Source organism: Eurypyga helias, unplaced genomic scaffold, assembly GCF_000690775.1.
Source record: "Eurypyga helias isolate BGI_N326 unplaced genomic scaffold, ASM69077v1 scaffold843, whole genome shotgun sequence".
Taxonomy (NCBI): Eukaryota; Metazoa; Chordata; class Aves; order Eurypygiformes; family Eurypygidae; genus Eurypyga; species Eurypyga helias.
The window spans coordinates 18,606-22,468 of record NW_010239019.1 but is presented as its reverse complement, the minus strand read 5'-3'; the positions used below and the strand labels follow the sequence as shown (position 1 = coordinate 22,468).

Genomic DNA, 3,863 nt, shown 5'->3' with positions numbered 1-3,863 from the left:
CTATCACTGCTTTCTAAATGAAGCCATCACATAGCTGCTGAAAAGGAATGTGCATTATTTCACACCCAAAGTGTGATGGATGTAACCAGGTAATTAAATCATGTCATTGCCGTGCCTGGAAAATCCTTATTTATAATTTTATCTTGCCTGTTAAGAACTAAACTTCTTACTATGGGTAGAATACAATTATCCCTGTGCTGTGCTTTTACAAAGACCACTATGAAGGGAAAAAAAAAATTAGGAACAAAACTCACCAGTTTCTTCATCTATGCTGAATCTCCCCAGGCCACTGCCATCCCTGATGGAATACTGGATCTCTCCATCCCTTCCAGAGTCCTCGTCTCGAGCAATAACTTGCAAAACACTTGTACCAATGCGGGAGTTCTCCTTTACAGATCCAATGACGGCAAAGTCAGGAAAATAGGGAGTATAGAGATTTTCGTTAACATCCACCACTTCAACTTCCACAAAAGAAACAGAAGAAAGAGAAACCGGGCGCCCCTTGTCCTTTGCACGCACAGTCAGGTTGTAGAACTGCTGCTTCTCATAATCAAGCTCTTTGTTCAAGCGGATGGCGCCGCTTGCTTTGTCTATCTCAAACCGCCCGTTGTAATCGTTCACCAGCGAGTAACGGACTTGGCCTCCCAAGCCAAGATCTGGATCATGAGTTTCCAACCAAGCTATGACAGTTCCAACTGGCAGGTCCTCAAGGACCTTCACATTGTAGCTGGATGGTATAAAGGCTGGAGAGCAATCATTGACATCATCCAAAAAAATCTTCAGAGGCACAATGGAAAACTGCTGATGGCTGCTCTCTGCTTTGTCCCTAGCCTCAATCTTCAGCGTGTAGTTTGCTTTTGTTTCCCGGTCTAGTTGGTCAGCCACATACACCATTCCTGTGGAACTGTTGATGGCAAATTGTTGGGTGTCTGTCAGTACTGAGTAAGTCACTTCACCATTGGATCCTAGGTCTTTATCTTTGGCTTCTACCTGGATAATCTCTGTACCAAGACTTGTACTTTCTAAAATATTAACTGAGTAACTGTCCTGTAAAAAAACAGGCATGTTATCATTTGCATCCTCCACAGTAACAGTCAACAGTCTCCACGCAGATTTCTGTGGATTACCTAAATCATAAACTGTAATATTAAGGAGATAGAGCTCTCTCTTTTCACGGTCCAAGGGCATAAGAACATTAAGTACCCCCGTTTCCACGTCAATGTTGAAACAACTATCTACATTACCATCAGAAATTGTATATACTACTCTCCCATTAAAGCCTGAGTCTGCATCGTAGGCTTTTATCCTCAGAATGCTGGCACCAACTGGCAGATCCTCTGAAACCTTTACATCAGTAGGGAAGGATTTGTCAAAATGTGGTGCCTGCCTGTTCACTGAATAAAAATCGAGAAAACCATCTTCCACATTCAGCTTCACATTTGCTTTTGCCTTTTTGAGTAACTTCTCTGCTAGCTTTTGAGCAACTCTAGTTTCTCTACAGCTGAAGGTCTTGGAAGACACCTTCCCGTGAACTACCGAAATATTAACAAACATAGCATCCGCAAAGTTCTCTCCATCAGTTGCCGTTATTTTAAGGCCAAAATTGCTGTTCTTTATGCCAGAATTAATTAGAGATTTTTTGAGTTGCAGGACACCAGAGTCAGGATTTAAATAAAAAATGCCAAGTTCATTTCCAGAGATTATTTTGTACTTCACAAGCTCTAACTCATCTATGTCTATTGCAGAAACAGCAGTGATGTGACCACCAACAGGAAAATCAGATGAAATCACTCCCTGACACGCCACTTTTTCAAAGAGGGGTTTGTTATCATTTACATTGCCTATGTATATGGTGACATTCACCTCATTCTCATGGCGGTAGGGAGAACCCCAGTCGGAAGCTCTCACAATGAACCTGTAGCTTTCTGGTGAGGACTCAAAATCCAGTTCTTCAGATGTGCTGATGACACCTGTAAACTGGTTTATTGTAAATGGTATTGAGTGAAGACTGGCAATGCTGTATGTTATGTATCCATTTTCTCCCCTATCTTTATCAACTGCTGAAACTGCCAAAACGCTAAACCCCACAGGGACGCTTTCGTTGACAAACGAGCTGTAGGAGGGCTGCTGGAACTCTGGAGCATGGTCATTGGCATCTTCTAACCTGATAGTAACCTGTGCTTTTAAATCACCACCTTTGTTCGTATATACTTCTAATTCATAGAGGTCCTTCTCAATGATTTTCAAAGGACGAGCAGTAGTAATAAGGCCTGTGTTGGGATTGATCTTAAAATACTCAGCTTCCTCAGTTGGAGATATACTGTATTCCACACCCTGTGTCTCAGGCATCAGCTTAACTACTGCAACGACCACACCAGGAGGTGAAAATTCACTGATTGAAACATCATATGCTTCCTGTTCAAACTTCACGGGGATACTTTCTTTCTTGGGACTAGCAATGTGGACCAGTTTGACTGCGGAAAATTTCTGAGGAGATCCTTTGTCCTTAGCTTGGAGAGTCAGGTTATAACCATACGGGAAGCTGTCCCAATCAATAGGCTTTCTTTCCTTGATTTTGTACTCATTCATCCATTTACTCTCTTTAGTGAGAAAGAACTGTTCTAGTGGATCTCCAGCCACAATAGAAACAGATTCTATTTCTCCATTGGCTCCTTCATCTAGGTCATCAACGTTTACAACTGCATAGGTAGGCTCCTTGTCTGATGGGAAGGGAATGTGGGTTACTACATTTATCGTTGGGGCATGTTCATTCATACGTTCAATGTGAACAAAAAGCTTGGCGGTGCTGCTTACACCGTTGTTTCCATAAAGCTTCATCCCACGGTCCACCGCCAAAATCTCAAGCTCGTATCTGTTTTTTTCATCATAGTTTAACCGTCCACACAAGGAGATAACACCACTTGTAGGATGAACTGAGAAGAGATCAACTTTGTTTCTGAAGTAGTAATAGAATTCACCATTGGACCCAATATCCGCATCTGTTGCAGTCACCTGTGCAATGCTAGTCCTTAAAGGAGTGCTTTCCACTACCGTGATAGAGTAGGAGGTTGGTGAAAACAAAGGTCTTAAGTCATTCATATCCAAAACCTGGATGTTCACTTTTGTCCATGCTTCCAAGTCCTCTCCTCTGACAGACCCTTTCACCATCAATAAATAGTTGTCCTGAATTTCTCTGTTTAATATAGCAGAATTCCCACCTTTAGTCCGTATCCTTAGGAAGCAAAAGTCAGCAATGATTACTTCCTCTGCTTTAAAAAAGCCCTCGTCATCACCAGACACAATCCTGTACTTGATATCCCACGAAAGGTCAGCCAAGTTAATGCCCATCCTCGTTTGACTGTTGACATAGGTCCTGGCTGCAGAATTCTCATACACCGTAGCATTGTAAGTGGAATGTGTAAAGTGAAAACCAAGCGGGGCAGTCCCATGAGCTACATGGCAAACGGATGCCAGGAACTTGACGATCAGAAGGGCAAGACATGATGGAGGTGGCCGTGAGCCTGACCAGCGGCCCATATTCACCTCCATCACATCATTCTTTCACCCTGTGACAGAAAAAGAAAACAGGAAATAGTTGATCAAGAGATAAAAACTGTACTGTGAAGCATCATGTCAAAATGACTTAATGAATTTCTAATTGAAATATATGCACTAACTAGTCATTGCATATTTAACAAAATGGAAAAGGAGAACACTCTACACACACACAGAAAGCACCAGCTTTGGACTGTATTTTTACATGTGAGTGCATAGTAAGTACGCATGCACACATACATTCACAGAATACATAAATACATGTTTATACACTTCTTTTTAACACAAAAAACCCTATGAGACCCTAC

At 41.9% G+C, this 3,863-nt stretch overlaps 1 pseudogene across 1 annotated transcript; it reads right to left on the bottom strand.

The window, feature by feature from the left end:
• Positions 1 to 237: 237 nt before the first annotated feature.
• LOC104506878 lies at positions 238 to 3,537 on the bottom strand (annotated as a pseudogene). Its single transcript, XR_727863.1, has one exon. The product of XR_727863.1 is annotated as a protocadherin Fat 3 pseudogene (transcript).
• Positions 3,538 to 3,863: the final 326 nt, after the last annotated feature.